General features: G+C 34.5%; 1 long non-coding RNA gene across 1 annotated transcript; it reads right to left on the reverse strand.

Moving 5' to 3' along the window:
* Positions 1–1,418: 1,418 nt before the first annotated feature.
* On the reverse strand, positions 1,419–6,733 carry LOC114276383 (uncharacterized). The gene is made up of 7 exons (XR_014356353.1): positions 6,266–6,733; positions 6,054–6,188; positions 4,803–4,990; positions 4,305–4,353; positions 4,048–4,199; positions 2,862–2,976; positions 1,419–1,828 (listed from the first exon to the last, which is right to left on the reverse strand). It is a non-coding gene; the product is annotated as an uncharacterized LOC114276383 (long non-coding RNA).
* Positions 6,734–13,476: the final 6,743 nt, after the last annotated feature.

Consider the following 13,476-nt stretch of genomic DNA (forward strand, 5'->3'; position numbering starts at 1 on the left):
TTATCCGGACTACCCAAATGAGATTACAACTTAGTGGTTCACAATTCAAGACATTTCTTATCCAAACACTTCAATTTACCATTTTATAAAAATTTCATCTACTGGATTGGCGCCCATGTATACACAATACTTTAGGGACTTTCACCCTAAACACATAGGCCAACTTAATTCAATGGAGTGCATCCCCTATCTCCTCCCAAATATAAAGTACATCACCTTTCTCATCCCAAACATCATACATATACAATGTATTGAAACACCGTCATATTCAATGACATCAACAAAAATAAATTAGTTTCAATTCACCTAATCCTCATGTAATTTCTACAACAATCACAACCATCTTCCACCGATAGCCCAATACATATGTTTCCAAACAGATATTTAATCTCAAGACAAATAATTCATTCAAATTCCCATAGGTGTGAGGTAATACATACCCAACTCTACCATTTATATCAACATCCCTCCAATTTCACATTTTACAATGCCAATTTCATTTATTTATACAAAATAAATACATGAATCATTTTAGGGCAAACTTCCCTCATTCCCAAATATCAACTCAAATACCAAAATCAACTATTTTGTCCCAATATAACTTTATTTTCAAACCCCATAACTGTTTATATCACATTCTCTTGGAAACCCTTATTTTGATTTTAAATTCCAAACCCTAGGTTTGTCCAAAATACTCCCAAATCCCACTATAGTTACACAACAACAAATAACTAAGTTAAAAATCATATGAAAACGCAGAAATTCCTACCTCAAAGAGAGATGATGAGCAAAGCAAAGATGAAACTTCAGATATGCTCAAACCCAACTCGAGTCGAATAAAAATGGAGATCTTGAGATGCTCACTATTTTTAACAAACGCAAGTGGGTAGAGATATCACTAGAACTAGGTGAAAATGTAGAGAGAGAGAGTGTGTGTTTTAGAGAGAGAAGGTCTCGATCTAGAGTTTCACTACAGGAAATTCGATTTTTAGCGGCGTTTTAAAAACGCCGCGAAAATCCTGAAAAACGCCGTAAAAAGTAATAGCGACGTTTTCAATTTTCGTCGTTGATACGGCCGCCACAATAGGTTTGTAGCGTTTGAAAAACGTCGCTAAAAATATAAGACGTCGTTTTTTAAAACGCCACAAAAATGTTGGCGTCCGCTCCTCTTACCGTCACATACTAACGTGTGATGTCAGCATGACATCATTTAGCGGCGTTTTTTTCAAAAACGCCACCTTTTTTTTTTTTTTTGGGGGGGTCCATATTATTATTAATAAATATCAATATTTTGTCCAAAGAATACCATTTCAGAAAACATGCATTATAATGAATCTAAAAAAACAAATCTTCCACTAAACTAAGCCAAATACATTATAATGAAATCCAAAAAAACAAAATTCAAATTCACCCTCCAGATACTACAAATTCCACATGAAATTAGGCAACAATCTACACAAATCATCCAATTTCAAAGCCATATTACTCATCTATGATATGTACACACTTATAACTTGGTAATTATATATGCATACCAATAGTTAATAAAACTGTATCTAAACAACCAACACATCAAACAGTACATAGAGAAGCAGAGGCAAATCATTAAATGTCAAAAAGTCTTGGTAATTATATTGAAATATCAACTCTAAAATCACAAGTTTTCATTTCAATTTTGACTAAATCTGATCACGTCTTCTTGGGTCAACAGAATTCATAGCCGTTGTGAGCTGTGGGAGATTCTTGCAGTTTTCTTCTTGAATTGGACTTTATTGGTACCACAAGATTCTGAGCACCTGAGAGGATGAGATCAATGGCTTCCAACAAGCTGCAAAACAACAATGAAATATAAATAATGCTTAATTTTTATTTGCATAATAAATACATTCAAATTGGCTTATTTCTTGTACCATTTCTTCAACTATATAGAACACTAAATGGGTTGGCAACAAACTAGGCAGGCAAAACACATTCTGTGATATAAGCAAGAATCAGAAACCAACTTAAATAAATAAAAATAAAAATGATCACAGATTGTTGGTTCATGTTGGGCCAACTCCAAGAAATCTTGTTGAGGCAGAGCTCTAACCTCAAGTGACCAACATCATATACTTTGTCACTCATAATATAATCATAGAGTGTGCCATTACACAGATTAAACAGAGGTATTTAACCAAAATATGAAATCCACAGCAAATTTCAGAAAAGTAGCACTCAAATATATTTTATTTTAAACATACATTCCACTTCCACATAAGCAAAAACACCTAAGAAGAGGAATGCCTTTATCAAGTTAAATTGAAATTCTGGGCAATGAAAACTACGATAACTTGCTTTAACTATTTATTTACATTTGCCTTCCCATATAAATATAAGCTTTTGATTATCATTATTTTTTAGTACATTTCAAGAAAGAGATTCCATTCATTCACAAAAAAAATATACATATATACATACAATTATACACAAGACACAAAGAGAAACATTGAAATTGATTATTCTCTTTGCAAATATACTAAAATTATTTCACTTGCTTGTCCTATTGTGATGACAGATTTTAAAAACCAAAAGTATTCTTCACTTTCAACCCATACCTCTCCATATAAATTATTGCACTTGTTGTCCTATTGTAGTTTGTTGACAATTAATGACCTGAAACCTAATCAATTCACCCTTGTCTACCCATAAGATTTAGGGGCTTTAGAAGATAAAAGGATGGATCACATACAATGAGAAACAAATGGAGAGGGTAGAATGTATCAAAATCTATAATCCTAAACTGATTTATGAGCAGCAAGTATCAATATCATAATTATAATTCTACAGATATATCATAATTAATTTACTGAAATATATCTAACCTTTTGTGGTGGACTCTACCCCAGTAGAAATGTGTGCATTTCCTCGTGCTTGAGGATGCATGTCTCAGGCCTGCCGCTAAAGCAACTAAAGAGGTTAGCAAGTGCATTGCAAGATCTGCACATTCAGATCTCACATGTTATAACTTTTCTTCTAAAATACCCAAAAAGGAAAGAAATGGAAGACAAAATTCCCATCAAACTAAGCAGAAGTAAAGCCAAGTAGTTATGTCAAGCAAAAAACAAAAATAAATAAATAAATATATTCAAAAAGAAGAGGCATAACCATGTGTCTTTTGCAATACAACATCAAGTTCAGATGAATTTAGAAGCTAGTAAGACCATCTATTTGGCCAGTTTACTGAGTCTGGGTTGACAGTTTTTTCTATCCACAAAATCAACCCAATGCAAAAAAAAAAAAAAAAACTGCAGTTTAATTGATGGATCACAATCTGTGGTCATAAGCCAAAATAACCAATCATGTAGTAGCTTACAATTGGGATGCACATACAGTGGATCTATTCAGTGCATAAGGCAGCTAAATGCCAGGTACAATTACTTTCAAGCCCCAGGAGAGCCATTATAGGGGCGAGGTTGACCAAAGCAATGCAACATGTGACCAGTTAGGTTACAACACACAACTGGCTAGAATTATTTTGAAGCTAAGAAGTACGGACACGTACAGATATGGACATGGTAGGGATACGACAATTTTTTATTTTATTTTATTATTTACCATGTAAAAGAATATAAATATAGGATATGCAATGTGGGTGTATTTTTAATTTTTGATTTTTATATTTTTCTTTTCTTTGTTTGACCCCAAATCAGCTTTCTAAAATTATTAATAAAAGGAAACTACAAAGGTGTCCTAAAAAAATTGACAAACCGAGTAGCATACTTGTGCGAAAATGCCACAATAAAGTATATCCCATGTGAAATCATAGAACTCAATTTCAATGCCCCATATTGTTTCCCAAACACCAAACATAAATGTAGTGGACCCTATTGTTAAAGCCAATCACAATAGTAGAAGGTACCACATAGCATATACTTTATCCACATACAAAAATTACTTCAATACAAGGGTTTATAACTATAAATTTCAACAATTTATACATACACAAGGGAAAAAAGAAAAATAAATAAATAAGTAAAGAAAAAATAAAGAAAAGAAAAAGGCCATTACCTATTGTTCATACCATCTAAAGTGAGGAAGGCATGTCAACCACCAAAGCCAGCAATGATTCAAATAAATCTACAGTTGGTCTCATCTTTCTTCTTTATGGCATAGCTGTAAGTGCGCAAGAGGGGTTTCTAAAAATTGCTAGTATCTCTGACCTATTAGAAAAACCTTTGCAACATTATATGTGCTAGGAGTCAGAGTAAGTATTGATCTTCCTAAAAGCCACTTGTAAGGGCCTGTTATGAGAAGATTACTATTACCTAACTGTCAAGAGATGGAAAATCAGGGGAACCTTCTCTTCTAGTACCACTGAAGCAGTGGAAGGATCATTAAAAATACAAAATCGAGAGAAATGGTAAAGCTGAGAAACAAAGAGACCATGACCTTACTGATTGCCCATGTGGATTTCCTCAGTTAAAAGACGAATGTTGTCCTCACTATGTCAACACTGGCACAGATACAAGCATCCCTCAAAGTTGAAAGAAGTGAAATTTCACCTCTTCACTTGTTCTGAGTAGGCAGCTGCAGTAACATATGAATGCAAATAAACAACAATGAGCAGTACCTGCTCCTTGAATTTTGTTGAGTCGCCTCTGCTAATCGTGCACTTTTGTTACTCAAAAATGGAAGTGCTCTTTGCCGACTGAAAGTTGTAAGGTAACTTGATATTTATAAGGTTATATTTAGGGCATCTTGCCAAAGCACAGCCACTCAACAAAACAGTCAACTCAGCATTGGCCTATGATAAAAACATTCACCTTGAATCTCAAAACTGAACTTTGCCACTGTCTCATCTTTATGTCATATGCTCAGACTGCTCGCAAGCATGCCTGCCAAGTGAGATTCATGTATACTATTTGGTGGGGTGGCATGCCGAATATGATAATGTAGGGAATGGGTGTTTTCATGGGATTCTCCTTTCCTCTCCCCTGCTGCCTGCCAATACCTGCACTTAGCAAAAATGCCTATTTTTGAGTGACTTATGTAGCTTCTTTTTTTAAAGTACTTTCCTAGTTTTTATTAGTTAATATCAATGCAATGATTGAATTTGAAAGCAAGAAAAGTGTTTTGGAAATGATAACAGACATCACTGTGCCTAGTGTCATGTAAGAAAGTATTGTCATTGAGATGCTAGCAGTTACATGTTTCAATGAAGATCCAACAGTTTAACTAGCATTTTTAAAGCACTTACCTAGGTTTTAGGAGTTTACAACAGCAATACCATTTGAATTTGAAAGCAAGAAAAGTGTTTTGGAAATGCTAACATTAGTGTTGCTTGTGTTATATAAGAAAGTAAAGCATTGGAAGGGCCTAACAATGAACATGTCCCTCTGTCTCACCAATTATAATCATACAATTTGATTTTTTTTTTAAAATTAATTTAAAGGAAAAATTATAAATGTGGTTTTTGTAACTTGTCTATCATGTCAATTTAGGTTCTAATTCTATTCAATTTTTCCTTTACTTTTTTACATTATGTTAATTTAGTCTAATTAATAATATTTGTTAAGTAATTGAACAGAAATTAAGGGTAAAATAGCTCACTCAAAAGGAAATGGACCATTTAAGTAGAGTGAATGGATTACTTTGCCGCTTCATTTCATTGCAATTTCTAAACATGCATTATGGATTAAACTAAATTGACATAATGTGAAAAATTCAACTTAGAGTTGATTCAATTAAAACTACAAAAAAAACAAAAGACAATCTACAAAAACTACATGTATAATTTTCCCTCAGTTAAAAATCAAATCATGTAACTCATGAGATATGAAATTTTAGTACTTCTACCAGCCACTTCTAAAGCATCCAAATAAACATATATAGCAGCAATATACATACATATATATATATATATATATCAATTGATCAGAAACAGCAGAAACCACTCATGATCTGGTTGTTTTGACCTTATGCAGAGAAAATTGGATAAAAATGTTTAACATTGAACTATTCTGAGATGGCAGGTATACACCTTTATAGATAGTAAAAGAAAACAAATTTTATACCTAAAGATTTAAGTTGAGGGTGTTGAGTACAGGGTTCACAATTCAGGTCCGGATCAGATCCAAACGCCTCATGCCATCATCGTAGTCTAAACAATACCAGATATATCTCAATTCTCTTAATGAGTCACAAATATGCTACATCAAGACAATGAAAATGGGAAATAGAGCCAACATTTGAAGAAAAAGAAATAGCTAAACAAATTGAAACTCACAAAATCGAGAACCAAGCTTCAAAATCTGCAATCCAAGTGGTGGCCTTCAAATCATCGCCAGATCTGAAATCGAGCGAGAGAGAGAGTTTTCGAAATCGAGACAGAGAGCGTGCTTGAAATCGAGCGAGAGAGTAGACTGAGAACAAATCTGAAGGAGTAGATTAAGAACTTTAATCGCTCAGATTCAAATCTCCAAATCGCAAATCGCAAATCTGGAGCGAGAAATAGAGAGAAATCGCAAATCGCAAATCAATTTTGCTCAGAATGAATTCGAGCTCGATAGAGAGAGAGGGAGAGAGAGAGAGAAATCGCAGCTTTAGGGCTTTAGGATGTGGGTAACGGCGTTAGGCATTAACACGCGGAGATTATGTTTAAAAGAAATCTAATACAGCGTTTTTAAACGTTGTTTTAATTGAAAAATAGCGGCGTTTTTATAAACGTCGTAAACAAAACATTGCTATATCCCTTTTTTCCTGTAGTGTTTTTAGGAAAAAAAGTATGAACAGTGATATAAAAAGTCACTTTTGCGATCTGATATATGCATAGTCCGCTCGAGCACAACAAGTGACGCTTGAGCATCAGACACAATAAATTGTTCCGCTCGAGCGCAACAAGTGATGCTCGAGTGCAGAATTCACGCATCCAGTAGTTTTATAGACAATAGACAAAGGCACGAGCTCGAGAAAATGCCGCTTGAGCACTCACCCGCTCGAGCATAAGAAGTGTCGCTCGAGTAGAGGACCAAAATCCTGGGCAACAAAAGTTTGAAAACTACGCAACCAACCTGTTCCAAATATGCTCGATACAACCCAATAGTCAAACTCAAGTAAGAATAATTATTTTGTATAAATAATGAAATGGTATTGGGAATATGAAATTGGATGGATGTTTATGTAAATGGTGGAATTAGATATGTATTATCTTGCACCCATGGAAATGTGGATAATTTATCTATTGTAAAGATTGTATATCTCTTTAGAAATATCTGTTTTGGGCTATCAGTAGAGGATAGCCATGCTTGTTGTAATAATTGCATGAGGATTAGACGAATTAAAACTAATCTCTTAATCGTTATAATTGAATATGATTATGATGTGTATGCATTGTATATGTATGATGTTGGAGGGGGGGGAGAAAGGGATGTATTCCATGTTTGGGAGGAGAAAAGGAATGGACTCCAGTAAATTAAGTTGGCCTATGTATCCAGGGTGAAAGTCCTGAAAACCGTGCGTATATATAAGTGCCAATTCCCTCAGACAAAATTTTCGTAAAATGGCAAGTGAATTTATTTGTATGATAATTATGTTGGTTGGAGACCTGTGAGGTGTATTCTCTGTTTGATCAATTAAATGAAGTATGTATGCCTAATGAATCAGGATAAAATGAATTGAGATGTAAGTTTGGTATAATATGGTTTTGAAAAAATTTGTAAAGGATTTTGTCATTGGACATTGAACACGTGCATATTACTTATATACTTGCTAAGATTCATATATTGTGATAGATTGTCTTTACTGGGCTTTAGCTCACTCTACTTGGGAAACCATTTTTAGGTACTAGTGACATGTCTCCATTAAGGACCAAGCTTGGAAGGATTGTGGAGCTGAGAGTTCACTTTTGTTTATTTTGTATTTATTTTTGTACAAGTCTAAGGCTTTATTTGTATTGAGCTTCTGACTCGTTTTGTTGTAACCTAGCATCGTCTTGGAAAGTTGTAAACCCGTAGGGTGTTATTTCGTTGATCATTTAGTTTTGGTGTCACATGCTATAGATTCAAGATAGAGCTTATGAATGTGGAATGCATGTACCCTTTTGTAAATTGACTCTGATTAATGAAAACCTAATACTCTATTTATGTCATTTTGTATTGGTCTTTACTGTTGAATTATTGTATTTTTTTGGGGCATTATAACTTAGTATCAAAGTGCACCGGGTTTGAATATTTTGCATACGTGGAAAGTGGTTGGTATCACAATAGGTTTGTCTCGATTGATAAAGACTTTAGTATGACCGATGTGTGCTTATATGGTGACATGCTTATGTGATCACACGGGTATGGGATTTAATTTCTAGGACGTTGGTCGAATCCACGGGTTTCTGGAAGTCCTATTAAAAGAACACTCAATCACTGTTGTTTCTAATTGGAACTCTAGCAACGCCGCAGGACGGTCATTATCCGGGAATGAAATTTGTATGTGTTTACGTGACTATTTGCTTATGTGGAGTGAATTACTGTTGTCCACCGCATTAGGACATGAGTGAGTTAGCTTCGGCACATTTGTAAATGTGTTAATCTCTTTTGTTAGCTTCATTAGAATGTCAAGACGTAGACGTGTTGGTAGGTGTGGTAGGCCTAGACGACAGGAGATGCCGATACTGAAAGATATTTCGGCATAGGAAGAGGGTGTTGGTCAGGCCAATGTGGCCGAACTAGTTGGTCAGCAGGCGATGGACGCCTTAGCCCGCGAAATGGCCGGAGCATTGCGAGAGTCTATAGACATTCTCCGAGCTGAGAATCAAGTCTAGGCCCAAGTAGCTGAGACAGGGCCGTCTTTCTTGAAGCAAAAGTTTTTCCGGTCGAATTCGGATAAGTTTGTGGGTGATCCCAAGGAGCTACTGAAGGCAGATGAGTGGCTAGAACAGATAGTGAAAACGTTCGAATGACATCAAGGACGACCGGTTGTGAGTGACGTTGGCATCCTTCCAATTGAAGAGAGATGGAGGTCAATGGTGGAAGTATACATGTGGGCGTATTGAAGTGACTTGGGAGGCTTTTGTCAACGCCTTCCAGGACAAGTTTCTACCTCCCACGGTTAGGGAGAAGTTGAGAGACCAGTTTTCCAAGCTGGTACAGTTGAACACTCCGGTAGCGGAGTTTGAGGGTTTTTAGAAGTTGAGAGACCAGTTTTCCATGCAGATGATTGATTGATTTTAATTATTTTGTTTAGTTGTGTATGTAAGGTTTAGGGTTTTTAGATGATAGATTGATTTTAATTATTTTGGTTAGTTGTGTATGCAAGGTTTAGGTTTTTTATTATTTTTATTTTTTTATGTATTTATTTTATGGTTATAATCACACTCATGATTATATGAAATTGAAATAAACTTAGAATCCATAGATATTGATTAGATGATGGATTGATTCGTTATTTTTATTTATTTATTTTTATTTATTTGATATTGGTTTGATTTTGTATTTGCATGTAGATGATGGATTGATTTCATTATTTGGTTAGATGTGTATTTAAGGTTTAGGGTTTCTATATGTATTTATTTTATGATTGTAATCATACTCATAGATATATGACATTAAAATAAATTAGGAACCCATAGATAAATTCCTAATACTCCACCATGACTTCATGGATTGTTGTTTTATTTGAGTGATGGTGAGAAAAAGTGTATAAGAAAAAAAAAAGTGAGGATTATGAGATTTATTTGAATGCCTTAGGCTTGGCATTGTTATGTTTGTTCTCATGAGTAGATGAGAGATTGTGTATATATATATATATATTGTTGCCTCGTTCTCATGAGTAGACGAATGCTTTGATTTATGCGTATACGTATATGCTAACCATCCGGGGAGTGTGGGTCAAACGCGGGACGATATCCCTATGCAAGTTTGGCTTCGGAGCGGTGTTAGGTATACGGGAGGCCCATGGGATATATGTGTAGGCCGGAAGTGGAGGCCGAAGTGGTGGAGTTAAGGTACAAAGAATTAAATATGAGTTTATTGTTATAGTGTGAATTGTATTAAATTGTACATCTTGAAAAATAGTAAACAACCTTGATAAATTATGAAATTTGAGCAGAGGCATGTATACATGATTCTAGACAACCTTTGTGTTTTAACTCTTTATTACAAAGATTGATTAGAACTTGTAATCGGATGATCTTAGTTATAATAGTTTTTATTTATTTTAGCAGTGCAGACTTTAGATGTTGTTTTAACCCACAAAACGAACTTATTTTTATTGGTTTCGCAAAAAATGAAGTAAAATATTAATATGCACACTTTTCGTGTTTTGAATTTTTCTGAAAAAATTCATGTTACAGCAGTTTCTTTTCGTTTTTAGTTCCAGATTTTTCGATCGAATTTCATTTAGGATTTTCTATTAAGTTTTTCTCTCAACCTGTTCAGTTTCTATTAAATTCGTTCATGTTACCTTTTAGGAAATTTGATTATGTACAACTTTTGTTCTTTGAGTTTTGGTTAATTCGAATCATTTAAGCATGAAACGGTGCATTTTTCTACTTTTTCAGCAAGTCACTTATGATTGAATTATACTAACTTTATATTTTTTTTGTAGAATGGTGGGTCTTACTAACTTTTTATGCAGGGCTGACCCACCATATTTTTATTTTTATTTTTATTTTGTTTATTTCATACTAAATTGTATTTAATTGTGTACGAGCAAGAAACTAAATGCCACTATATCGAGGGAAACTACCCCTTTGTCTCGGTGCGGTTGGAACTACTTGTCTTGTCCTATAAAAAGAATTAAATGTATTTTTGTTTGTGTCTGGTGGACACGTGGGTGTTAAATCTTGTACTCATACCAATATACCTGTATACTAACCCGTTTGGTCTCTTAGCAACTCGGGTGCGTTCTGTTTGAGCGCAGCCGAGCTTCCTTTACAGGATTAGTTAGGGCTATGTGGTGACAAGAAATAACTATGATCACAAGACATGTCTTTTGGACTTTTTTTGGTTTTCTTGAGCTTAGGGTTGATTTTAGTTTATGTATTTATTATTTTTTATGACCTTAGTATTTTTGACAGGCATTGTGAATTGTTTTTCAACGTTACATTATTTAAGTTGTTTTGACTAGTTGTTACTACTTTAGTGTTGGAGGTATTGGATAGTTATGAATCTATAATGAATAGTTTGGTTGGCATTTATTAATTTTTTTTTAATCCCTTGTTATCTTTTGAGCATGGAAATTTACTTAAACCTTATGGTGACGAGAACGTTTAGATTTTGTTTCACACCCTGGATTTAGATGATGGAATATTGATTGGGGTTTATTCCTAATTTAATATTTAATTGTCTAAATTTTGGGACGTGACAGACTTAGAGGTAAATGAGGATGTCTCATATGAGGAGAGACCGGTGAGAGTCTTGAATGCCCGGGACCAAGTCTTGCGAGGCAAGACAATTTCCTTGGTTAAAGTATTGTGGAAGCATCACGGGGTTGAGGAAGTAACTTGGGAATGTGAGTTTGAAGTCCGTAAAAAATATCCGGACCTATTTGTTGACGTTTGAACATGTAATGAAATTTTGTTATGTTACTAAAATATGAAAACATTGTATATATTTTGGATATATTTGAGAACATTGTATATGTTGTGTATGTTTCGGAAATACGAATTTAATGTAAACATTGTAAATGTTTTGGGAAATGTGGATTTTACTTTCAATATTGGAACTTGTGTATCAAGATTGATGAAAACGGATGACTGGAGAATGGGTCATGGTATTGGAATTGACTATCCATCGTTATTATGTTTGGTTTAAACATAATTGTAAAAACCAAATTTGAAATTGCGGGGATGAAATTCTTTAAGGGGGGAGGTTATAGCAATTCTAGTTTTGACCCGACCCTTGTTGTATCTTGGACTCGGGTTTGATGGTTTGATATTGTCGTTTACGTTTTGTTTTCCGTGTATCTCTTTAAGTTTGGATTTTGGATTTTTGTGGTTGCATTTAGGACAGGTTGATTGCTTAGTTTCCAAACTCTTGTTGCCCAGATTTTTGGTTTTTCGCTCGAGTGGCACTTCTCGCGCTCAAGCAGGCTTTGTGAACTCTTAGCACTTTTGCTGGTCTGCAAAACTACTGAGAGAGTGTTTTCCATGCTTGAGTGGCGTTTTCTACGCTCGAGTAGGTGGGTGCTAGACTGACCTTTATTGCGTTCGAGTGTTGGTCTGTTGTCTGTAAAAATACTAGGAGTGCGCATTCTGCGCTAGAGCGTCGTTTCTTGCACTCATCGGAACAACTTATTGTGTTTGATGCTCGAGCGTCATTTCTTGCGCTCGAGCGGACTGTGTATATATCAGTTCGTGAAAATGACTTTTTACACACTTTTTCAGATCCATTTCTCTCAAAAACCTAAAGTTGAGACCTTCTCTCTCTAAAACTTACCTTGTCTCTACTTTTTTACCTAGATCTAGTGATCTCTCTATCCTTGTGCCTTTGTTAAAAAGGTAGAGCACGTCGTGGGCTCTCTTTTCATATGAACAAAAGTGGGTTTCGGTGTCTTTGAAGTCTCCCCTTTACTTTGCTTGTCTTCTCACTTTGAGATAGGGATCTTCTACACTTTTCCTATGAGTTCTAACTTGAATATTTGTTGATATGTAAGAAACTTTAGGATTTGAGGTGATTTTGAAGAAACCTAGGGTTTGGGTTAAAATCAAAAGAGGGTTTTTTGAATGTACATATTGGAAATGGTTATGGGAGTAGATATGAGTTTGTGTTGTGTTAAAATGGTTGATTTTAGTATTTGGGATAAGATTGGAAAAAAGGAGATTTGTCCTAAAATGTCTTGAATAATTATTTTGTATAAATAATGAAATTGGTAATGGGAATATAAAATTGGATGGATGTTTGTGTAAATGGTGGAATTAGATATGTCTTATCTCGCACCCATGGAAATGTGGATAATTTATCTGTTGTAAAGATTGTATATCTGTTTAGAAATATCTGTTTTGGGCTATCGGTGAAGGATAGCCATGATTGTTGTAGCAATTCCACGAGGATTAGGCAAATTGAAACTAATCTCTTAATCGTTATCATTGAATATGATTATGATATGTATACATTGTATATGTATGATGTTTATGAGAAGAAATGTGATGTATTCTATGTTTGGGAGAAAAAAGTGGATGGACTCCATTAAATTAAGTTGGCCTGTGTGTCCAGAGTAAAAGTCCCTAAAATTGTGTGTATACATAGGTGTCGATTCCCACGAATTTTTTTTTCTTAAAATGGCAAGTGAATGTATTTGTATGATAATTATGTTGGTTGGAGACCTGTGAGGTGTATTCTTTGTTTGATCGATTAAATGAAGTGGGTATACCTAATGAATCAGGATAAAATGAATTGAGATGTAAGTTTGGTATAATATGGTTTTGAAAAAAGTTGTAAAGGATTTTGTCATTGGACATTGAACATATGCATATTACTTATATCATTGTTAAGATTCATATATTGT

The sequence above is a fragment of the Camellia sinensis genome, chromosome 15, assembly GCF_055761805.1.
Source record: "Camellia sinensis isolate YWXY chromosome 15, ASM5576180v1, whole genome shotgun sequence".
In the NCBI taxonomy this organism is placed as follows: Eukaryota; Viridiplantae; Streptophyta; class Magnoliopsida; order Ericales; family Theaceae; genus Camellia; species Camellia sinensis.